This window comes from Pristis pectinata, chromosome 20 (genome assembly GCF_009764475.1).
Source record: "Pristis pectinata isolate sPriPec2 chromosome 20, sPriPec2.1.pri, whole genome shotgun sequence".
NCBI classification, from domain to species: Eukaryota; Metazoa; Chordata; class Chondrichthyes; order Rhinopristiformes; family Pristidae; genus Pristis; species Pristis pectinata.
In genome coordinates, this window is record NC_067424.1 from 25,502,226 (window position 1) to 25,528,518 (window position 26,293).

The following is a 26,293-nucleotide window of genomic DNA, read 5'->3' on the forward strand; positions in this document are numbered from 1 at the left end:
TTTCAGAACTGCTTTGTTTCATTCTCTCTGATCATTCCTCGCCATTCTGAGAGCTGAATTGCATAATCACACAATAAAGATAGATAGTACTGGTTATGAATCAGTTATTAAAAAATCCACTCATGTATGGAGATTCTCTGGAATGCACTTGGGCACCCTATATAATCTCAACAGTTTATTTTGTTTTTTTTTATATCCTCCCAGAACATTAATATAAAATAAAATTGGAGAAATTAATGGCACTGAAAACCAATAAATCCCCAGGATCTGATGCTCTGCATTCTAAGGTTTTGGAGGAAGTGACTTCAAAGATAATGGGCACACTAGTTGTTAACCTTCAAAATTACAGCGGTTCTAGAATATGGTTCCGAAAGATTGGAAGGCAGCAAATGCAACATAACTACTTAAGGGAAGGGGAGAGAAAATGGGTATGAATAGAGAGCCCCACATCAGTGGCCGGGAAAATGTGAAATATTATTTTAAAAATAGTAATGTAATTTTGAAAATGCTAATAGAATTAGGTTGGGTCAACGCAGATATATGAAAAGGAAATCATGTTTTCTGATATTGAAGACCAGATAAGGGGAACCAGTGGATGTCATGTATTTGGACTTTCAGAAAAACTTTGATAGGTTGCCACATAAAAGGATTGTCCTTTGAGGAGGAATGAGGCATACTGGGCCTATATTGTCTGGAGTTTAGAAGGATGAGTCATAATCTCATTTAAACATGCAAAATTCTTGCAGGGTTGGAGGGTGTAATGCAGGGGTGATGTTTCCCCTGGCTGAGGCGTCAAGAACCAAGGGTTCCAATCTCAAAATAAGAGTAACATTGCCAAAATTATGAACCAAGACTGGTGAGCTTCATTTATAATGAGTAACTGTTCACTTGGATGTCACAGGCGTCCAGCCACACACTTCTGATAGATATTCACAAAATGCTGGAGGAACTCAGTGTGTCAGGCAGCATTGTGACCCACTGAGTTCCTCCGGCATTTTGTGTGTGTTGCTCCACATTTCCAGCATCTGCAGTCTCTCTTGTGTCTCTGTGCTGATAGATATTGTTGTTTTGTCAGTTATGGGCCCAGCCCAGTAGCTTTGTCTGGGCATCAACACAAAAGTAATCAGGTCCTGGTCTGAAGCTGGAATACCATAAAGCCAACCTGATGAAGGGTCTCAACCCGAAACATTGGCTGTTTATTTCCCTCCATAGATGCTGCCTGACCTGCTGAGTTCCTCCAGCACCTTGTGTGTGTTGGTAAAGCCAACCAATTTGAAGACCCCTCAGGGATGCACTCTCTCTCTCTCTCTCTCTCCGTGCTGGGTCTTGGCAACAAGTGAAAGTGTAACGAGTCCAACAAGGTTTACAAAAAGCTAAAGCACCTCCTGAATCTAAAATTGAGAAAACTAACTCCTCTGTCCAAACCCTTGTATCTTTTAGATATAATCATGCAGAACTTTTTCCACCCAGTAATGCAAATCACAGACACCCCCCACCCCCTCCTATACAACTCGTACTGGCATCCGGTTCAAACTTGGAAGCTCAGGCCAGTAGTGTACCGGCCAGTCATTGAAAGAAGTCACATTTTGATCAAAACATTGAACAAACGCAGAGCAGCAGTGCACGCAGTCTTTGAAGGAGGAAACATTTTGATCAAATCATCTAACTCCAAATGCAATTTTCTTCAGCCAAGCATCGACAAAACCCCCAATGTAAGTTGCTCCTGGATCTTTCAGCCCCCTCATTCGCAGAGTCCTCAGCAGCCGTCTGAAATACTCTGCGTTTCCAGAATCTGGGGCTATTGCTTTCATTGTCCTCCACAAAAGGAGCTGGCGACTAGGCGAGAGGGAGACAGAGAGAGATCGGGGGCGGTGCGAGCTCCGGGGAAGGAGGCGGCACCCAGTTACTGCTGCAAGGTAAAGGCTTTGTAGCGCCGAGCAACCGACTGCTGGTTCCGACGCGGCCAAATGTGTGCGTGGGGCTGTTCAGTCTTTTAAAGAAAAGCGTAAGGAGAGATTACCGTGCCTGAGGCGTATTGCAGTGAGGTGTGTCTTATCACCACGCACGGCGAGGAGGGCTCGATCAGGAATTTTGTGGCAGCATTTTTAATTTGAAAGGTAAAACTGGGGAAACGGAAAAAAAGAAAGAAAATTGCGACGCATTAGAATAAGTGCGGTGTTTGTGTGCAGTCACACAATAGAAGCTAGCATGAAGGGGGTCTGTGTAAACAGCGCCCTCGCAATGGTAGAGACGGAGGGTCAATAATACAGCCACGACTGATCCAACCGCAAATGCGTTGCTCTCCATATGAAACTTTAAGGCTGCTTTCCCCTACAGTCCTCTGAATAAATAAACTGTTCCACTAATGAAACTGCCATTTAAATAAGGCAAAGCATTGACAGACCTGTTCCAAACTCTCTTCAGTTCCAGTGGTGTGCATGTTTGCAAACCCCTTCCACAGTATTGTTTTCTCTTTTTGATAATTACAATTATATTGACCCCCATCTTTGTGGATGATGTTTGTATTGGTTTGCAACATGAACATTGACAAACCGAAGTGTATTACTTTGCATTCTTCTCATAGAAGCATTGAACTATATTCACATCAAAAGAGAGCACAAAGATAAGTGTAATTATGTTATTCAGAGCCTGAAAAAAAATGATCCCAATGGAACTGCACGATGTGGACCCCGACTTTATAAATTAATTTTAATTACAAGGTTTCCATTCATCTTTTTGTGGACATTATTCTGTAATTGGTGCTGAGTCTACTATAGTTTGTTATTTTTATTGCAGCTATTTTTAAATTTAATCTCCTATATGAAATGTGCATACAGATACTGTAAGATTTATTTACTTTCAACTGGAAATAACTTTGTTTTGTTTCTGTTAGGTATTGTAACTGAGGACGTGGAAAAAAATGAAGTTTTTTTGTGTAGCCATCCTTAGGACTGAAATATAAAATGAAATTGAAGAAACTCTGTGTTTGAAACTGCTTTGACTCTTGTTTGGTAAATAATTGGGCAAAAACTTGTCTTTAGTGGGCTGTGGTTGTGATTTTTTTTTGAGTCATCTACATGTTTGAGTATAGAATCTAATTGCTAAGTTGTATGCGTGCTACAATATTGCTGCATTCTGTGATGGAGATGTCATTATACAATAGAACAATAATCTAGGTGGCAATGCTTTCTGTTTTTCAAACCATTTTTAATGATTCAGTGAAAGTGGCTTTGCATGAGGTTAGCACGTTAAAATGGCTAATTCTTTGGTTTGGTTTTTGTTATGTTTTGTATCAGAAACAGCTGCTGCATTTAAATAGTTTGGTGAGAACTGAATTATACAGACCAATGTAGCAGGTTTGGGTGCCTGGTATGTACTGATTTTCTGATTTCAGTTAAGGTTCTTTGTTTTCATATTTAAAAGATGCCACGGTTGGCTCTACCATAACTTCCCATTGATGGGTGTGGACAGAATTGGACTTGATTATACTAAACCCCAGTGATCAGTGGTTCATTGCTCCTGATCTTGGCTTGCATGTCAAGAACAGTGACTGGCACAAGTTACTACAAGATCACTGTTTGTTGATGGATCACTGTGGGATTGTATGTCATGAACTACAGCCCTCTTTTTTTGGGGGGGGGAGGAGAAATGGATTGATTTAATAAGGCAAGTTGATGCTACAGGCTTGATTCTCAAGTGACAACAGCGATCAATAACATGATTTTATTTTCCACAATGCAAAATAACCATTCAGAACTAGTTTATTTACTTAAAACTGTATGCTTAATAAATGGTCGGTTTGTTTTATTCTCTCGGGCAACTTTAAATCCAATTTCTGATGAAGTTAGATCCTTCAGTTTCATTTTATTTTCCAGTCCAAAGGTAATCAAAACAAAAGCTGTCTTTATTTTTGCTAATAGTTTTTTGCCTTATCTTGGCTTTGTCGTTGGCAGGATGGTCTGTATAAACATTAGTGTTTTTCCACAATGAAAGAAAAGAAAGTATTTTAAGAAATCAGGATTGATTATGCTAGCTCCCTTACTTGAAATTGACACATCAAACAGGGAAATAATTTGTTCTTATACCTCTTTGATCAGGGAAAATTGTGTGAAAAAGAAGTTCAGCTCATTGTTAAAACATGCATCTCAGAATATTACTGCAATCTTACAATGCACTAAGAAATAAGGTAAAACATAAAATTATTTAAGTTGGAAGCCGGCCAGTCATAAGAACTTCACCAATATAAAATGTGCTTTCCTCTCTGCCAGCTCCTTAAAAAGCCTGCCAGTTACCACTCTTCCATTCTGATGCCCACTCCACAACCCCGTCTCTGGTCTGACCTTTCTTTAACTCTTCTATACTGTGTTGATCCTATGGTTTCTTTTTCTATTGGGTTGTTTGGAATTTTACTCTATTTAAGATTTTCCTGGTCTGTTTCTCAATACTTGAATATGTTAATTATTCTTATTGCTGTCAAGAAGCCTCTGTTGTTGTTGAGTATCCAAAAAAGATCACAGTACATTTATTCCTGAAGTCTGATTCCACCAGGAATGGATCACTGCCCCGTTGGCATGTTTTATTGACTCCTGGACATGGGCAATAGTCCTGATTTTCATATTGGAAAGGCAGATTGACTCGTATGGGTTGGTTGGGAAGGGAGATTTTTCCCAGATCTCAGTATTGCCAACTCTGGAGACTTTGGGCCATAAAAGGCCATAAAGGTGGAATTCCAGGGGTCGTACAAGAATTCCCGAAGCAGTAAAAAACACAAATGATTCCAGAGTGAACAAAGTTTATTGGTTTTCCTGGATTAAAAGCATACAGAAAGACTACCCATATACTGTTAGGCATGCATTAGAACAAGAATGGATCTGCCTGCTTTTTGTATCAGAATGCAGAATCAATACTTGGGTCTAGAATTAATGCCAGAATATTAATAATTAGCATTGACTATGGGAACTTTATTCAGTCTTCTCATCAAGGCCAAGTTAAATATTGGTTAAAATAGTGCATTTGGCTTTAACATCTTATCCCTCCTGACCGCCAGAATAATTGTTTACTGTGATTAGTTGGCTGAGGCGCATGCTGGGTATGGACAGAAGTTTCAGATGTTTACAAATGTTCTTCAATTATGTTAATGAGACCCCAGCTGAAATTTAATTTGGGCCCCAGGATGAGAGTTCCAGGCTCCAAGAGGAAACCTCATTGCTTTCCATTTTGTATCCTCGATAACCCAACTGAGACATTGTCCTCATGGCTAACCTTCCAGCTGGCAGCATCAATTGGTTCCGGCAAATGATCATTGACCCTCCCAGGAAATCATTTTATGCTTGTCTTAGGTTGGCAGATGAGGCCAAGACATCTGTCTGTGACTGTTTTTGCACTAGTCTTTCTCTTCCATCCTATATCTGCAGAGAAACTAATTTTAACCTATGTTTTTCCAAACCTTGGGGCAGAACATCTGGGACGTTGACTTGGGATTTAGGGTTTGTAATGCATCACATGAATTATATGAGTAAAAAAATTGTTGTGGGGCCTTAATGGGGACCACATAAGAAGCTGGCTGAAGGCAATTGGTGAAACAATGCAAGCCAGTGTCAGGAAATACATAGATATAATTCCTCTAATTTGTTTGCTTTTTAATGCTTCTAAAATCCTTTCTCATAAACTATCTCTTGCTAAGTGACCACAGGAGACCGTCTACTTATGAGTAATCATGTGACATGTCTAAGAAGCTTCTGAGTTCTCTAAGTAGAAGTCATTGGCCTTGGAATCTTGCCATGTGGTGATAGTGAATACTTCGAGCTCTTCTGAAATTTTACATGCATCGTAGAGATAAAGTACATTAATGTGAATGCAACTCATAATTTCCTCAAGATTTAATTTTATCACATTGGTTTGAAAAGCTGGAAATATAGGCTTTCTTCACTACACTTTAGAACGAATTCCTCATATTTTGTGGGGTAGCTTTATTTATGAAAATAATCATAAAATGTACTTTGATTTCTCATGCCTTATGCATAAATACAGAGCTTAAAGCAGTACTCTGCTTTTTTAGTGGGATCATGACTCTAGTTGGAATTGATACCGCTTGGTTAAAATATAGTGAGGGAATTACTGATCAGTTGAGATGAATGCTATCATGTGGGATTAGGGGTTTAACTCTTGCAAGATTGGATGCACAAGTGTCAGTGGGCTATATGGCTCCTTGATCTTGTTCTGCCATTCAATAATATCGTAACTGATCCTGTACCTCAAGTCCACTTCCCCATCCGATTTCCATATTCCATCAATTTCCTGACTGTGCAACAACCTATAGATTCTAGCTTCAAATAACTGAGCGTTCTGGGATAGAGAATGCCTGAAGTCCATGAGACTCGAAGTAATTAAATTTCTCCCTGCTGAAACCCCTTGTCCTGAGACTTTGCCCTTTAGTTTGAAGCTCTTTCTCTTCATGAAATAGCTTTTCAGCATCTGCCCTGCAAACTCCTCTAAGCAGTGTTTTTCATGTTTCAGTGAGACTGCCTCTCAAACTATACTTTAAGGATTTTGACCAGCTCTCTATTTTGTGTGTTGGTCCATAACCTATGAGCAATAAAAACTCTGGAAAATTTTATCTAATGTCTGATTGAATTTTTTTAAAATCCAAATATATTGCGTCTACTAGTTCTCTCCTTTGAACTAACAAAGGTAATAATTAGATCTGTGATTAGATCTAATTAGAACATGATTTCCCTTTCGGAAACTATTTTGACATTATTGAATCATAGTATGCTTTTCTGAATGCCCGTTTACCAAGTCAGTAACTGATTCCATCATTTTTTGTAACAACTGATGTCAGACTAACTGTTCTGTAGTTCCATTTTGTGCTCTTTTTTTTGAAGAGCAGGGTTATATTTGTGATTTTTCAGTCTGTTACGACTGTTCCAAAATCCAGTGAATGTTGGAAGTGTATCACTGATGCACCTATTGACTCTGTAGTTACCTGTTTTATAATTTTGTGTTGCTGGTTACCATGTCCGGGGGATTTGCAGACTTTTAGTCCTTTAATTTCTCCATGACTTTCCCTTTACTGATGTCAATTACTTTTAAACCTCCTTGTCATCACATCCTTAGTTCCCCAGTATTTCCAGTACATATATTGTGTCTTGTACTAGATAAAACATTCATTTAACACCTCAGAAATTTCTTTATTCCTCTTTACGATTTCTCTTGCGTCTGCTGCGAGCCCATTTTTATTTTTGCTGCTCTGTTCATGTGGTTGTAGGAGGACCTAGTCTCTTTACGTCTTGCTAGCTTGTGCTCATTTTACCTTGCCTCTCTTTACCACCATTTATTCACCCTTTTAAGAGTTAAACAAAGAACAAAACTTGCATTTATATATCCCCTTCATGATCCACCAATGCACTTTTTTAGAACTATTAGGTATGAAACAGAGTAAAAAGTGATGTGATAACACCTGGGTAATCTATTTGTATCTCCAATATATTTAGTAATATTGAATGAGGGTGAGTTAATTATTGGGTAGGTAAACCAGGGATGACTCCCTGCTCTTCAAAATAATGCCATGGGATCTTCTGCTTCTGCTGAATTGGACAGGTCCTTGTCTTAACTCTGCATTTGAAAAATAGCATATCCAACCATGCAGCACAGGAGCGTCAGCCTAGAATTTTTTGTTTCAGACTCTGGAGTTGGTCTCAAACTTAGAACATTTAGACTCACAAGGCAAGTGTTCCATCCACTGAGGCATATCTGATATCGAAATTAATGATCCAAGTTATCCATGGCAACATATGAAGGTAGATTAGGGATCAGGCCCTAAAAGAGGACAAAGGCGAAATGTACAATCATTGATTGATATGTGTATGACCAGAAGATAGCTTGTATTTCCATTTGCAGGCATACCATCAGACTGTTATCATCCAATAATCTTTTTATTTTGTTTTTTCATTTTCATATGGAGGCAAAACATCTGTTAACACCTGAGTTTTGTTTGCAGGCCTGAAGTTCCTGGGAGGGTGGTGGTGGATAGAGGGTGTAGGTACAGAATGAGAAGGAACAGATGTGAAATAGAGAGAAATAGTGTTTTTAAAACCAGAAAGACAAAATCCTAACAATTTGGGGAATGAACCACTGGATCATGGAATAAACTCTAGGTGTCCAGTGGGAGGGCTGGTTCCAAAGCAAAATATGTGGCTGTTGTAGAATTTTGATCATGCCACCACATACTCAATGTCTTTTCAAAATTGCAGGTAGAAGTGCCAACCAGTGGCTTGGGGCATTGTTCTTTTCTCCATTAATAAGAACAGCTATAACCTATCAGAGGAGTCTCTGGTTGCAATAGACTCGGTATCTGAAACCTCTTGTGATTGTTTCCCATTCTTGTAGAATGTGCAATGAAATCTGTGGCAGTAATTCCAGGTGCTTAGTGCCAAATAGTAATTTAATTGGAGGTGATCTGACACTGACTGTGGATGGATAAGCATTTCATTTCTTTTTGTACAGTTTATTGAGAATCTGTAAGTCATCACATTTAACTTAATTTAAAAAAATTTTTTAAAGTTTTATTTACAGTGTGGTAACACGCCCTTCCGGCCCAACAAGTCCGTGGCGCCCATTTTAAACCCAAATTAACCTACCCATACGTCTTTGCAATGTGGGAGGAAACCGGAGCACCCAGAGGAAACCCATGCAGACACGGGAGAACGTACAAACTCCTTACAGACAGTGACGGGAATCGAACCCCAATCACTGGCACTGTAATAGCGTTGCGCTAACTGCTACGCTACCGTAATGATAGGGAATTTATTTTCCTGGAGGAAATGAGATGATTGGTTACCATTTTGTGAACAGCCATCAATATTCATTATGCAAGTTTCCAGGCATTACATATTTTTACACCTTCATTTGTACTGCCTGGGCCTCTTCTCGTGAGCCCAGTATGCCAGCATCGGTGCTTTTGTACTGGGGAAAGTGGTGAATAGCCTAGCACTTGTATGGTGGAGAGAAGGCATGGATCATGTCACACTCCTTTCCTTTAGAATGGGTGTTTTTGCCATAGATGAAGAGAGTGAAGATTCCCTAGATTGGTTCCAGAGAAGGGGGAGGGGTCAATGACGGAGAGAGAGAGTAACCTGGGACCGTATTCTCTGGAGTTCAGAAGAATAAGAGAAAATCTCATCAAAATTTACAAAAATGCTTAAGGGCTTGACAGGCTGGATGTGGAGAGGAGTTTCCCCTTACCGAGGAGTGTAGGACCGGCCACACATTTTCACAATAAAGGGATGGCCAATTAGGGCTGAACTGAGGAGAAATTTCTTCACTGAGAGGCTGAGGAAGCTTTGGAATTCTCAAAATGCATCATGCTGACCATTTAAAACAGAAATGTGGACTTCTGAACATGGAGGGAATTGAGGAATATGAAGATATTGCATGAAATGACACATAGAAAATCAGCCATGACCTAAGTAAATGGCAGAGCAGGCATGAAGGTGCTACTTCTGGGCCTACTTCTTGTGATTTGTGCTAGGAATGATGAGATTGAGCCAACATTTGAGAAAAGGTGGGAGTTTGTGGTTGGTGGTGAGATGAGGGAAGCTGACAGTAGCTTTGTAGGAGGCAGTATCAGGAGGAGGGGATCGGTAAGGCTGGCATCGTGGTTGAAGTGGGAGGATCATGGAGGAAGGCTGGCCACAAGATATGGTGGCATGGTTGGCAGAGGCAACAACATGAGGGACAGAGCTGGGAGATTGATGGGGATGGGTTTTAGGGGGTGGGGGTGGGGGTAGGGGGGATTCTACCTGAGGATTTGAATAAGCTTCTAACTTATTTGATAGCCTCCTGGTCAATGCTGTGATATTGAGGATGCGGACTCTCCCAGGACCACAATGATGGATGTGCTTAGAACAGCACAGAGAGTGAAGTTATTCTGTGCATCCTTGGCCAGAGAACCTTATTGCAGTTACACATGTAATTTGTACCAGGAAGAGCTTGGCCAATTTTTCCAATGACTGTAATTTGATCAGGGAAATGGTCACAAGCACTGTTTTATCATAGAATTGTACAGCAGAGAAATGGGACTCTTTCAGCACACTGCCCAAACAGACCACGATGCCTATCAAAGGTAATCCCATTTGTCCACATTAGGCCCATATCCCTCCAAACCTTTCCTATCCAAGTACCTGTCTAAATGCCTTTTAAATGTTGTAATTATACCTGCCTTTACTATCTCCTCTGGCAGCTCGTTTTCTCTGGGTTAAAACAATTGGCAACCACTTCACACTGAGAAAACCAAAACTCTGCAATTTAACTTCTAGGCAAGTTTGTTGGAGTAACCTTGAAAGTATCTTTTTGTTAAAGTCATAGAACATAGAACACTACAGCACAGTACAGGCCCTTTGGCCCACAATGTTGTGCCAATATTTTATCCTGCACCAAGATCTATCTAACCCTTCCCTCCCACATAGCTCCCCATTTCTCTATCATTCATGTGTCTAAGAGTCTCTTAAGTGTCCCTAATGTATCTGCCCCCACAACCTCTGCAGGCAGTGTGTTCCATGCACCTACCACTCTCTGTGTTTTTTTTTAAAAAAACTTACCCCTAACATCCCCCTTATACCTTCCTCCAATCACAAAATTATGTCCTCTCATGTTAGCCATTGTCGCCCTGGAAAAAAGTCTCTGACTGTTCATTTGATCTATGCCTCTTATCATCTTGTACGCCTCTATCAAGTCACCTCTCATCCTCCTCCTCTCCAAAAAGAAAAGCCCTATCCTCATAAGACATACTTTCCCATCCAGGCAACATCCTGATAAATCTCCCCTGCACCCTCTCTAAAGCTCTCTAAATCATGGGATAAGATGAATTGTGACACTCCTTGTGACTTAAAATGGGTAGGATTTGAGTTGTAAATAAGCAGTCGCAGCAATTGTTATCGTATGTATTTTATCAGAAATTGTCAGAGGATTGCATTGTGAGTCCTTCACATGTTGCTGGTTTCTTATTGTGGAAACCAAATAAGAAATTGTGCCTGGGTAGAACATTATAGTTAGATATTCTTTCCATTTCATGTTTCACCTCCCCAAAGCTGTAAACCCGTTTTTCATTGTGTACTGAGTTCACTGCATATATGCTTGCAGAGGTTACAACCACAGCAGAGTGCCCCTCATTCCACCAGTCTTTGCTAAGAGACTTTAATTTCTAGTTCACAGAAGTTGGGGGACATGACCACAATGACTGCACAGCAGCAAAGTGTTTGACCCTCATCTGTTCTGGCAGAACCTGAAGGAAAGTCTAACTGGAAAGGTTCGAACAAGGAGTTGCTGAGGTGAGTCTGTGGATTACAATGTTCAAGGTTAATGGGAGAGGAAAGTTGTTAGTTTGAGAATATGGGAAAATTAACCTGGATGGCAAAAAAAAATGACAACGCCTTTCAAGGGATTTGGTAACACTACAGTATTTTGCCAGCCTTTGGTGAGGCTACAAGAAACCAATATGAGATTAGCAAAAATGAAGGGAAAGTAAACCCAAGAGAGCTGTGGGCAAATGGTCCAACACTGAGCCACACGTCAGATATCTCAGGTGGAATTGGTGGTTCATGAAGTAACCATGGCATTAGCTGAGTTTTGTTACTCTTAGTGGCATCTCCATCTGCCATAAAATGGAAGGATACTGTGTGGACCATTGTGTGTATGCTATCCGTAAAGAGCAATGTGGGCTCATCCCACTTCCCTGTTCTCGCTGTGTACAGTTTTAGATACTGGCACTTCAAATGCTTGTCTGGTTACCAATGAATTTGATCAATGTTTCTTTTTACAGCATCCTTTCTGATAATCAGCTCCACACCCTTGGGTGATTTTCTTTTCTATCAGCTTCCTTGAAACCTGTTGTTGTTCCCTCTGCTCTTCACCCTGCTTAAGCCTCTCATTAATTTTATACAGCTCGATTAAACTTTCCTTCAGCCTGTTTTATTTCAGAGAAAAGTAGCCAAGGTTGGCTAATCTTTTCTCATAGCCAAAATTCTCCTGCTCTGGCAACATTATTGTAAATCTTGCAAATCAAAAAAAACTGATTCTGAAAATTTGAAATAAAAGCAGAAAATGCTGGAAATACTCAGCAGATTAGGTGGCATCTGTGGGATGAGTAGCAGAGTTAATGTTTCAGGTCTGAGATCTTTCTGCAGACAAAGACCGTTCTGCTGAAGGATCTCAGACCTGAAATATTAATTCTTTTTCTCTAACCACAGAAGCTACCTGATCTGCTGAGTGTTTCCAGCATCATCTGTTGTTATTGTCCTTGTAAATCTTCTCTGCACTGCCTAGTGGTATCACCAGTGGTATCTTGTGGTATCCTGTAGCATGCTGACCAGAAGTGAACATAGTACTTTAATACTTACTAGTGTTTAACATAGTTTCAGAATGATCTGTTGTATTCCACGGCTCGGCCAATGAAGAAGTGTGTCCAGGATACAATTCTTTATCGGCTAAGCCTCCAGGGATCTGTGACTACATGCTCCAGATTTCTTTATTTCTGCATGCTTCTTAATTTCCTACCATTTGTTGTGTATTCCCTTATCTTGTTTGCTTTCTCCAAATGCATTATATTGCATTTCTCTGGATTAAAATCCATTGACCACTTTTAATCCCCCAACTTTCTTACTCAGTGTCAACCACACTGGCACTTTGATAATTTTGACATACCCACAATAAGGTGAAATTTTACTGGGCATAGATGGGAATAAAGAGTTGAGGTTACAGTCAGAATAACCATGATCTTACTGAGTAAGGTCTGCTAGGGGTGGGGTGGTGGTGGGGAGGAGGGGACAGTCCTACTCATTCGCCTAAAAGCTTGTGTTTTCATACGAGAAGAGCTGACGTTCATGCTTCAGCTGACCAGGACTATCCTGCAGCTTCTCGTCCAATCTTTTATGGTGTCACTTAAGTGATAAGACACCTTTGTCTGTGTCTCTTTGTTCACTGTAATGAGATAGCCCCACCATCGATCATTCACACTAACACACAAAATCTCGCAGAAATATTTGGCAGCTGCAGAAAATCCCCATTAGTTCTTTTTTACCCTCTTTTGTACAGAACTATTAAAAGCACAATCTGCAATTGTAGTGCTTTGTTTGGGCATAGTACGTTAAGGTTAGTAAGTCTCTTGCATATCTTACTGATGGCATTTTACAGCTGCTGCGTTAGCTTGCTTTTGGAAGATGAGCTGACATCAGCATTAATCTAATAAAGTTAATTATTTTTATTATCTATTTCAGCCTAATTGCCTGTGAGCCATTTGTAGATCCTCTTTTGCATCCAGCTATGTAGAGGACTCTCTTTGGTGTCAGTGTTGGTGCCGGAGGAAGGGGAATAAATAACCTGCATCATTTGGTGAATGAGAGATAATGCTGTTATTTCTGCTTTTACTTCTAATAATTTAAATTTAGCAATGACAGGAAGAAGATGGTGTGAGGTGAGCTCAGCAGCTTAAGTAGATTTTCCATTATAAAGACCCTCTGCTTTTCTAAGTGAGTTCAGCAAAACAAATTTTATTTGTTGTTGTCAAAGAATTCTGGTGCTTGAGAAAGGCCAATATTAAATTACTGTAAGAGTTCTTGTGTACCAAATCAATAAAGGATTATCACAATGTTTTTTAAATGGGAAGATCTTTTTTGACTAAAAAAAACTGTTTAATGATGAATGAGAAAAAAATGGTTTCAACATAGATTAACAGGTTAATTTGGTATTTAAATCATTAAAATATTTTGATAGTTTTTAAATTCTAATTATGTCAGTTGTGTACAATGTGAGTTTACTAACGTTGTAGTGTTTCATTTTATGGAACTTGTATTTAAATGACAACTCACTTAGGATCATTAATGTTTTTGGTCAGTGGGAATCCAGCCAAGCTAATTACGTACCTATTGTCATGCATGGAATCAGTTGTATTTGTATCTTGTTAACAATCAACTAATTATCTTGAGCTGATATCATGGGTGTAAGAATGTTATAGATTTTCATTTATGCCATGATGGAGGAATTGTCATAGGGTGTTGGGGGAGTACAGGGTGGAAATTCACATGGAGAATTTACCAATAGTGGAATTAACGATTTATTTCTTTTAATCTGAAGGGAAATCAGATGGGTTCACTATAAATGTACAATTGTATCTCTGCAACTTTTCTCTTGGCACTTTGCTTAACTGAAACTTAAGTCTAGGTAGTTTACTCTGCAGTCCATCTGTTAGTTATGGTAGAATGTAATTATCATGGAAGATTGTTTAGCAACAAATTGAAATTAGTGCACATTTTTAAAAAAATTAGAAATGATATATTTTATGGATGTGGTGTTTTATATCAAATTTAATTTTTGTTTTGCTGCTTAGATGTTATCCTTCCAAAAGTATCAAATTGCAGCAGTTCAGTTCTATTTGGAAGTGTAGATGTTGTTAATATTTTCATTCATTTGTAATCATTTATCATCCTTAATATGAAATTATCTCTGAAGGAAATTAAAAATATATATTTTTTTACATATTTTGTGCTGCTGTTTTAGCTCTCAAATAAAATAATTGTGCTAAAGCCTGGTTTTGTATTTTCCCCTGGTTTGCAGCCCAATTTTACTGTTGCATAAATTTCTCTTTACTCCCCCCCCACCCCCCACAACCCTCATTTATAAATTAGAAATATTAGCATTGACATCAAATGAGAAATAATTCAGTGGAAAATATTAAATAGCTGCAAAAATGCTCTTTGTCAGGGCAATAATTTCTTATTAATTTATTACAGAATCTTTTTTCTTCTTTTTGATGTTGCTGTTGTCATGAGGACCTTGCACGAGCCCCTTTTGCTTTCCTGCAGGCTTATTGTGTCTAGGCTCCAGCAGTTGAACCAGTCGCAATGAGCTGCTTTGGAGTAAAAATGTATCTTTCTAAAATAGATTTTCATTTATTATACGTTAGATTATAGTTAAATCCGAATGTGAGTAGAAGTGCATCTTGTAAAAGGTATGTATTTCCTGACAGCAATCATCAGAGCATGTTTTTTTTGAGTAATTTACTCCGTTTGGGTGCTGATATGTAGTTTATTGGAAATTAATTTTTTCATCACATTGATGTATAGCATAAGTCAGTCTTGATTTACAAAACCTCATAATTCATTTTTAGTGAAAGAGTAAAAACCAGACATTTTATTGAAAATTTTAACGATAAAGAACATTCAAAAAGCACAAATCTGGTTTGAGCTCTGTGGCTATAAAATTGTTTCCTCAATTAGGTTATCAATGGTGAATCCAGAATATTGATAGAGAAACTTCTGTTTTTGCTCCATTTAGGCAGACTACGGTTGCCCTGCCTGAGTTTAACTTGGTGGTTCCAGACGATATGTGAAAGGAGCTTTGTTGCTTAATTCTATGAGGGTGTTTCCTTTGCAACTGCTGCAGTAATTAATGAGATCTTCCTAAATGCAGACCACTGATGTGCAATGGGACACGGTCACTGAAGAGATTAGTATTCTTGAAATGCCATAAGACCTCTATTGTAAACTGCAGCTGCACAGCAGCCCTCGTACTGTAAGTGTAAAAGCTGACTGGTGCCAAAATGCAAATGAAGTGGGATAAATATTTTGTAGGGATTAAAAACATGAGACTGATCATCTTTGAACTTGACTTTTTTCCCCAGTCTTATGAGGAATATCTTCAGTGAACTGAATATGCAGCAAATTTTCAAGGATGAAATTGGAGTATAAATTGAAATGGAACTTACTAGTCACCTGCTTTCCACCAATAGTAAGTAACCTCTTGTGTAACTATTTTGTACATTTACAAACTGAGTGTAAATGAACCCTGTAAATTGAATTAACCAAAGACTTTAAATGCTCACTTTGTTTTTACCTTTTTAAAGTGTTCTAATTGTCAAGCCATAAATGCAATTTTCTTTTCCTTTGCCATCACAAATTAGATAAAGACTTCAGTTATGTAAATATCTGAACATGTAGGCATATTGATGCTATACGTAAATTATTGGTTTTCCACTTTTGGCAGACAACTAGTCTCCATGATTGAGTAGTATTTTATAAAGGGGTCTTTCTTAATGAAAACTTGTATTTCGAATTGTGTTTAACAAAGAAAAATGTACCACTTTGCAGAATTGTAAGGATAATGAAGGGCTAAAAAACTTAAACTCAAGAAGGATAACTGCAACTTTTTCAAAGAAGTTAGTTCTATGGGAAGTTGTTGCCAAGTGGTTTTCTAAATGCACAACCGAGGTAGTATACAACTCTGGAGCCAAACTTGATCTGAATTTGAAATACAGCAGGACAAGATTCCCTTGGGGTGGTATCTTATATAATTTGGGGATTATGTTGCATAGTGTGTGTTAAGTTCTATTTAATGTTTTGAGGAGGTGGATATTCCAATTTAAAATTTTCCAAGACCAGCAATCATTTTGTGCTTGCAAGCACCCATTGCGATGGGATTTTGATTCACAGGTTTCACTGTGCCAAAGACCATCTTCTGTTCTTCCAATCATACACCTTGGTTTCAGTTAAAACATTTAACTGTAGGTGAATCACTTTGATTTCACATTACCAACATTTTGTGTTAACTAGTTAAGAAAGTTGAATGATTACATCAGAAATCATCGTAAATTAACTCTGTATAGGAAAGATAATTACTTTGAACCTATATTGTCCATTTGCAGAACTAGTGTGTTCCCAAAATTACAAATAATTTCACTGTGGCATCAACAATTCAAGTCTTTTGTGAGTCCAACCTTGTGGAGTATTGACTGTAAATACTTCCATTTTGATTATAATGCACAATCAGACATCACATGAAAGCGACTTTTCTTTGTCCATTCTACACCATTCCCCAACAAAACATCTGCCACATGTACTTGAATTGCTTCCATACTCTTTTTGGAGTATACAAGTTCTGCAGCAAGAATAATGTGAATAAAGTTTACTGATTTTTCTATTAGATTAACACTGTATGGGGTTTCTCAAATGCCCTGATTTACTCAAGGCATCCTAAAGTTAATCAGTACCAATGAGCACTAGCAACATCTGCTTTTCCTGCTATTGCCCAGATATAGACCGGAAAAAATACCATATGGTAATTAATGTATCAACATATTTGGGATCTTACTTTGGGCAAATTAGCTACCATTTGTGTGAATCATAATCAATTTTAAGCCCTGGAAGACCTGTCTTTTTATAGTAATATAACTTGTTCACTTCTTCTATCATGACTTTGTTTTCCCAATGTGTGTAAACATTGGGATTTCTTTTCTTTTTCCTCTTGGAGTGGAGGACATACCCAGCCTGACCTGCTGGGCATGTCTTCCTGCTCTGCATTTAAGTAACTCACACATTTATTGTCTTGGTTCTTTTGTCTATGATTTCACTCATTGACTAGATTACCTTGTTTGCTTCTTATCCCCACAGTCATCCCAATTCTACCCATCAGAGATGTCCCCCTCTCCCACTCTCCTTTCCGTTCATCATGCTTCTTTTGTCTCCTTCCATGCTTTGATAAAGGGTCTTTGACCTGAAAAGTTAGTTTTATTTCTCACAGATACAGCCTGACCAGCTGAGTATTTCCAATGTTTTCTATTTTAGATATCCAGCATCTATAGTTGTTTTTTGTTTGATTTTCATTCTAAATATTCCTAGTTTGGCTTGGTAGGTCTAAACATTCTTGGATAGGGAAATGAGGGATCTTTGCTTTGGAGCTAATGAGCTGCACCAAGAGCATTTGATGCTGATATTGAAAGCTGGGAGATAGCGCTCTTCATGTTGCAAGGACACATGTCTGCTGATGATTGTACATTGTTTAATTTCCAATTGCAATTCCTCTGAAAATGTAGTCCATGGTGCATACAGCAAAATAACATTCAGGGATGAGCTGGTGAGTGGAAAGTTATCATTTTCCCTAAATAAGCAGGGGGATTCTAACCACCTCCCCTTTGATATTTCATAGAATTCCCAATGCTGATTCCTCTACCATCAACTTCCTAGCATCACCGTTGACCAGAAGCTCAGCTGGATCAGCCACAAAACAATGTCAGTACAAGAGTAGGTCAGAGGCTGGCTGTCCTGTAGTGAGTAACTTGCTTGCTGACATCCCAAAACATCTTTACCATTGACAAAGCAGGAGTGTGATGGAATATTCTTCAGTTACCTGAATAAGACATTTGACAGTCCAGAGCAAAGGAGGCTACTTGATTTGCATTTCATTCAACATCCTTTCCCTGCACAACTTTTATAACAACATTGCAGGAAAACAGTAATAATTACTGAACATTCTGTTCCTTGTCCAAGCAGGAATTTCAAATGCAAATCCCCAAAAACTCAGTTATTAAATTACATGGTTTAAACCTTTCAAAGAAACCACCATTCATTTTCAAGATCTACTTGGTCATTTAAATCTTTGAATTCAGACACTCCCCAGGTTTAATAGCTTAAATGCTGTTTCAGATTGTATCTTGGGATTCAAAGGCTGACATTATAGCACATGAACAATGTCCCAACAGTGTTACACCACTTCAAACATCGCACAAGCATTGTCATTATTTATGATTATAGTTCCCGAGAGGAACAGCATTCATTTGCAGTCTCTCATGTAGCACGAACAAAATTTTAATTTTTGGCAGAAGTGTAGATATCTGGAATAATTCTATAGCTCTCTTCAATTTCTTGTTTTCCTCTCACATCTCAGTGGCTGATGAATGTTTTGTATAGATAAAATTTGTGGTTGCCAGTAATGAGGATTTAATTCTGTGAGGCAGTTCACTTGATATCAGAGTATTTGGAAGAGGGTTTAAGTTTTTTTATGATTATCATGTGATCCCAAGGTTTAAAAAAAAAGCAGACTCGATTATCCAGTCTTGCTTTCATGCATCTTTTAATGGGTCTAGTTTAATTCGTTATAGCAGGGAGCTGTTTTAAGTTTTTTTTCTCTTGGTGCCATTTCTGCTGTACTTGTTTGAGGTGAATAATAGAAAAGATCCTGTGTGTTTGCAATGCAGCATTAGCACAGGTACCTTTTACTACCTTTTGATTAATTTCCCTTTGGTTATCAAAACATAACAATATCCTATATATAAGTCTCAATTGACCTAGCTGTAGTTGCTATTTTCAGAACTTGGCACATGATGTCTTTCTCAATCATACCCAAGCTGTCAGGCTCTAATCTTCAGATCTGTGATCTATGGCTTTTATTTCTCTGTGAATAAAAATAGTTCATCCACCATTTTGATTTTCCTTAACTTCTGGAAACTTTGAGCATTATCCTGTTAACATCCTAAATTATTATGATGACAATCCTGTATCATTTCTTGTCATAATTGAACCCTTGTGGTGCAGCTATTATTCTGGTATAAATTCTGGTATTATTCTGGTATCCAGAATAAAATCTATCTTTTATTCTCCCCAAGGTCAGTAGGTGCCCACAACTGCTTTCAGAACTATTGATTTTTATAAGCTGTTAATATAACTTATACCATCCTGTTTCGTAGTCCCTTACATGCAAAATTCAGCATTCCATATTATTGATTATTTTCTGAATTATTTTCTCACTTTAGTGTTCATAGATCCCCATCACTCTGAACCTCCTAATTTCTTACTATTCGGGGAGTATTCTGTTCTACATTTTTTCAATTAAAGATTTTAATTATGTATTTGTTTAGATTGAAATCTATTTGCCTTAGGTTTGGCATTTTACTTCATCTATTAATATCCTATTAATTTCATACCTATATCTAGACTAGAGACTCTCAGATGCCTTTTGCAAGTCCATATAAGTCATATCCACAGGCATCCCCCTGTCCATTACTTCAGTCACCCTTTAAATAGTCAGTCAGTTTTGTCAGACAAGTCTTATTTTTAGAAATTTCAACTAGCACTTTCTCAGGAATTGAAAGTTTTCAGGATGTTCAAGCATTTCATTCTAAATTCTAACCTCTGGTAATTTTCTAATAACAGGCCAACTGGTCTTTTATTTCTTAGTTTTCTTTGTCACTTCTCTTATATCAGAGAGGTGTGCAGTTTTCCAATCAAGAATAACATTTCTTGATCAAGAGGAATTTAGGAGATTACATTTGGCACCTGCGGTGTCCTCAGTCACTTCATTTTAAAAACCTGCTCTGGAAACCAGCTGTGGACTTCTCATTCTATATTTATTTTAATTTGCAGAATCACTGGTCTGATTTTAAGGAGCCCATATTGGTCCTGACCAGCTACTTTTTTCTCAGTTACAAACTTATAAAAATGTTAGCTTTTAATATCCTTGCAAGTTTCTCCTTGTATTCCTTGTCATCCTCACTATCTATTCTATCACCATTTTTTCTTTGTCTCTCTCCTAGTTGTCAGAATTTGTTTTTTTTTCCCCTTGTATAATGTTTACTTTTATGATTTTTATATTTTGTTTAGTTTTATGTTATTCTTTATCATGAGCTCGTCTCACCTTCAGAGAATCAGCTGGCAGTTCAGTTGACCATCTGTCATTTCACCCATTGAGCAAATCTGCTTAGTTCATCATGGATTGTACTTTATTATTGCACTGAAGTTAGCTTAACCTGTGTGTAGAATCTTGGTTGTAAAAATTGATTTCTCCATTTTGAATGTCACATTGAGCTCAGAAATACTATGTTTGCAATTAGATAGAAGTTTACTCTCGAGCTATTAACTTAAGCAAGTTATTACTCTTTTTTTTTTATTAGATCTTTTACAGTCTGCCCTTCGTTGGTTCTAGGACATATAGTTGTAGAAGATTATCCTGAACACACAGGAAATTTACAGCCTTTCTCACATTCCTATCCTAATCTCTGTGGAGTTTAAAATCTACTTTTCTTATATGTGTGTCCAGTCTTTGCAATTATGCCTTCTATGTCTTCATAGTTGTAACCAGAGGCCTATTAATTACTCGCACTGCAGAATTAAACGTGTTCCTGTTTCTTGGGGTTAAAAATTTGTCCTCTGCTCAATGTGCAATATAATGGCAATGGAACTGAAGTCAATTGTACCAAATTCCTGAAACAGTGTAGTACATTAACCACTATATTATGTTTTTAAAGAATACAATTGACGGCAAATTTCTATTGCATAGCCTTGATGCCTTCTCTCACCAATGGGGATTTCATCCTTGATCACAGAGGCAATGCCTCCCCTCTACCATTCCCCTTACCTTTCCTGTGGGCCTTTGTTTACGAGGTATATTTAATTTCTCATCCAGTCTGTCTTGCATCCGTATTTCAATAATTGCTATCATATCACGTACTCTGAGTTGAATTAACATCTGCAGTTCATTCAGTTTGTTCATTATTCTGGTGTTTGTTTTTTAAAAAAGCCTTCTTTGGGTCACACACTAATGTGTCATTGTGGTCTGATATTTTACGCACTCATTTCTTATCTCTGTTTCCTGATTTTATTCACACGTTTTACCTCCTTTTATCTGTGGTGGCTGAAATGCAATTCCTAACATGAAACATACCAAATAAAGCTTAGCAAGAATATTAAAAAAACATACTTGGATGTGCAAGGTATGTGTGGTGGCTCAAAGCAGCTAAAATTTAACTGGCATATTAAGCTTTGGTTCAGATCTGTCATTTCACTCCTCAAATCATGATGTAAAACAATTGGGTTCCATAACATTAGAATGTGAAATTTAAATCCCAACAAGAAAGTGTCTCCTGATCTTTAATAACATCATCGTCACTGAATCTAAAACAGAAATGGAAAATACTGGAAATACTCAGCAGGGCAGACAGTGTCTGTGGGGAGGGAAGTATAGTTGATGTTTTATGTTGCATAACCTTTCAGAAGAGATTTTTCTCACAGATGTGGCCTGACCTGCTGAGTATTTCTAGCATTTTTCATTTTAGATTTCTAGCAGTTTTTTTTTAAGCTTCACGTCATCACTAAATCACCCACTATAAGCATATTGCCCCATCATTTTTGATCACACGTAAGAGTGTGTCAGCTCAACTAGAAGACCAAGGTGGAGGCCGGACTCTCCAAAAGCTTTCACCTACAATACTCAAGCCAGGGCAAATGAGAATGTGCACCACTTAGTTGGACATCAACTACAATCTGATTGCATCGTACTCCATTATTATCACCGGTTTTCTCCTCATGTTATATATTGCCATTTAAACTTTAATCCAAAATCTTGGGATTCATTCCCTAATACATAATTTTGAGAGTGCCATAAACATAATATCCAGAGGGGCCTTGGCAAGGTGAATGTGGAGAGGATATTTTCCCTTATAGAAGGATCTAAAACAAGATGTCATTGTTTTTTCAAAAAAGAGATCAACTGTGCAAAACAGAGAGGAGATTTTTTTTCCCTTCTGAGGGTTGTGAATCTTTGAGACTCTTCCTCAAAGGACAATGGGCGAAGGTGGATAAACATTTGATAAGGGGATGAAAGGTTACCGGAGGTAGACAGTAATGTGGAATTGGCATTTCAGTGAGATCAGCAGATTTTATTAAGTGCAGGATTGAGGGCTGAGAGATCTACTTCTGCTCCTAACTTGTATCTTCTTAACATCCACTACTGGCCTCCGAGCACCAAGCAATTGGCAAGAATATAGACACAGGTTGACCATTTTAAGAAAATGATTAAAATCTGCTGCAGGTGTGAAAAAAGGCATTGGGCCCATTGTAAACAAGGTGAATGCCAGGTGTGAGAGTCTGCAGATAATTATTACAGAAGGTCTGTAAAATGTTTAACACCTGGTGATGAGTGATATTGAATGGTGGGGAACCTTGGACTGAGCTCCAGGAGTGGTGGCATTGATGCCGGTAATGGCATCTCAGTGGGTTGTTAGGAGTGGTGGGAAATGTTAGTCTGGGGCGTTTTGTTGCTGTGGATGGAAAAAAATAAAAAGATCAAGGGGAGGAGGAGAAGTCGTGGTTGGGACGGCTGATAGTGTTCTAATTGAGGAAAGGTGGGATGGGGGCATAAGTGGGGCATGGTGGGGACTCATTGCTGGGGTGTGGAGAACAGCAGCTGTGCAGTCAAAAGCAGGTTAGGGGGTTGGGTTGTGGGGAGAACTCTCCTAAGTGACCAGCAGTGCTGTTAGTTTATGTATATTGCAAACCTGGCCACCTTCAACTGGATGGATTTCTTGAGTTCCTGGAAAACATAAACCAGGTTAAAAATAAAATTCAGTTAAGATGGAGGTATTGCACATTTGGAATTGGAATTAAAGAGCAGGAGCCAATTTCCATAGAGGCAATGTTTGTGGAAAAAGCTGATGCAAACAGACCCACCTACTGAAACCAAATTGGTTGTCCGCAGCTTCCCCTCATCTCCATCCTTGTGTGTTCATTTTCCTTTTTGAAATTGGAAAGCTATCCATGTCCTGAATAAACTTACCCAATTGTTCCAGTTTTAGTTTGAATATTGGATGGAGCAAGGCTGAAAGGAACATATGGCTTTGTGGAAAGCTGCACATACTTGTCCTGTCCATCCAATGTCTCCCAAACTTTTGCAACAGGATTCCATGTGTCCAGTCCCCAAACATGTAATACAGCTCAGTAAGTTGAGAGGAAATGGTTTTCTTTGTGTGAATTACCATGATCATTTTTCAAAGGAGTCTGAATGTAACACCATATTCTCTGATACTCAAACAAATTTATTCATTGAGTATATTGAAGGTCAAGATCAATTTGCATGGTTTTAACTTATAAGGGATCTGTGTATAAGGCAGGTAAGCGAAGTTAAAGTCAGGAAGAATACATGATCTTTGTGTGAGCATTTTCGCCGCAAGAATCACACCCATTCAAGAAGGTACTCGCTAGTATTTGCAAATGGACTTTAAATAGTGGACTTGCCAGAATGACATTCACTGCTGGTGATGTTGGTTTCATTAAGAATAATAAAAAAGTATAAATGGTAATGTTGGCTCAGTAATGCACCCATTCCTTGAGTCACAAAAGCGATACCTTGGTGGAATACGTTTTTGTTAAATGGAATTTCATAAATCCAAGGCTGGATGAAAGCATTATGGGATTTTGGTATTCCTGTGTGTGGAGAGCGATACATATTTCATTATAGCCAAAGGTGGCTTAGTTAGTCAAGGGCATTAATCACGGATCTGAGTCAATGGTGTTGTAATACTGGTTCATAGATCAAGAACTCATTTGGTTATTATTGCTTTGTCTCAAATCCCAATCTAGGGTTGACATTTCTCCTGACTTTTTTTATTATTGTTTGTCATCATGTTGGTCACTTGGGGTTACTGGAGTATGGTGTAAGTGTATGTATGGTTTTCAGTATTAGAAAGAGTTGCATTCAGCATGCCAACGAGTGTTTATGTGTTAAAATAGGGAGTGTTTGCTATAATGAGGAGGACATGTAATATAACAGGGAGACATATTGAAGTTGGTGCCTTGGAGATTCCAATTTTCATGCAAAATAATCTTAAAAGTAACTTCAGGTATGAATGACCATCTCCCTCCTCTGAAAATGCCTATTGGGATGATGGACTGTAAGGATGGGACAAAAACACATTTTTCCTTAGCCCAAGTTTGGATGACAGATGTGTGCCGCTCCATTCCATTATGGCAAACAGTGGCACTTACCAGATTGTGGAGGAATCTTAAGGCTTTAATAAAATTTTGAGAGTAGCCAAACCTGGCATGTACCTTTCACAGGGCTTCGTACTTAAAGGAGTCAGTCAAATCATTGAATGCCATGTACATTTCCTGATCTTTTTTGTTCCTGATATTTTTCCAGGATTTGGTGAGCAAAGAGTATCATGTTAGTCTCTGTGGGATAGTCTAAAACAGGATCTCCTTTACCACGAGAAGTAATCAGTTTGACAGGATGTGGGTAAAGATTTTACTGCTGTAGAGAGGAAGGCAAAGCATTGACAGTCACAACGCTCTGATTTACCTCCTTTCTTAAAGTCTGTGACTACGATGGCATTTCTCAAGTCCACTGGAGTCTTCTCAGTGTAGCAGATTTGAAGAGAGGGTTTGCGGAACTTCTGTACCTTGCTGACTTCATCTCTTACCCAATCCATCCCAGAGTGTTGTTGTTCTTAGTTTGCACGGTGGCGCATCATAGTTTTCTGAGGAAGGTTGGAACACCAAGAGAGTCCCTTTCCGAGCATTGAGGGATGGGGTTCAATAGTGGCATCTGTCTTAAGTTGACATGAAGTTCAGGAGTATCTTGGAGTGTTCCCTCCATCTCACTTTGATGGCTTTGTTTTCTTTGAGGAGCACCTTTGGCTTGGAGTGGTTTGAGATCTTAGGATCTTGGATCATAAGTGGCCCTTGTAGCCTGGGAAAAGCTTTTCATGGCATTTTTATTAGCATATAGCTCCATCTCCTTAACCTTCTTTTGCTGCCACTTAATTTTAATAACATGAATCACCTCCCTTTACGCTTCAGCATTGAGTTGCTATATTGAATCTTTCCTTTGCTGGATGCTGTTTATTGCATATGGATCTGCCATATGCAATAAAATGCATTAACATCATATACTGTTCACAACAAACACCCCTGTTTTATTTCTCAACTTTGGACTCGTAGAATCATGACTAAGTATGACATGGAAACAGGTCCTTCGACCCACTGAGTCAGCACATTTTTACAGTAATCCTTCCCTAACCCATTTTCTTCTCCCCACATTGCCATTAACCTGCACTTGATTCTACCGCTCATTGACACACTAGTAGCAATTTGCAGCGTCATTTAACCTACCAACCTACACATTTTTGGGATGTAGGAGAAAAAACAGAGGAAACCCATGTGGCCACAGGGAGAACTCCACACAGACAGCACCAGAGGTCAGAATTGAACTTGGGTTGCTGGAACTGTGAGGCAGCAGCCTTACTGACTCTGCCACTAAGTAGGTCAAACTAATTCAATGGACCAAAAGGCTTTGTTCTGGTCCGAGTTCTTGTACTTCATTTCCTGTTTAGTATGGTAATTGAGAAGTCAACATTTTGAATGTTATAATACTTAATCTTAAATAACGTTAATTAAATTGCTAAAGTAAGAATGTGTTTGGTTCAGATATAATTACGTGAGCTGGAATTTGCACTCTGCTCCACTGCCAGAGAAAACCTAATTCCACAGCTTTACTGGTAATTGAAGCTGAGGATATGGGCAATAAAGTATGAAGTTGATTTTACAGCATGTTAAGAAAACATGGATACACTGTATTTGCATCATACAGACCATTCAGTCATCAGTTCTTTATGCTTCCTGAGTCTCCTCTCACCTTACTTCAACCAACATTTTCAACATATCCTGCTATTTCTTTCTTCCTTGTTTGTTTCTGTAAT

The 26,293-nt window shown here is 38.5% G+C and overlaps 1 protein-coding gene across 1 annotated transcript in view; it reads left to right on the plus strand.

The window, feature by feature from the left end:
- The first annotated feature begins 1,918 nt into the window (after nt 1–1,918).
- The window catches only part of nav1b (neuron navigator 1b), a 485,995-nt gene continuing 461,620 nt past the window's right edge, over nt 1,919–26,293 (plus strand). The window contains exons 1-3 of the mRNA XM_052034603.1: nt 1,919–2,117; nt 11,205–11,327; nt 15,674–15,780. The gene's annotated coding sequence lies outside the window, so the exon portion shown is untranslated. The remainder of the gene's footprint in view (nt 2,118–11,204; nt 11,328–15,673; nt 15,781–26,293) is intronic.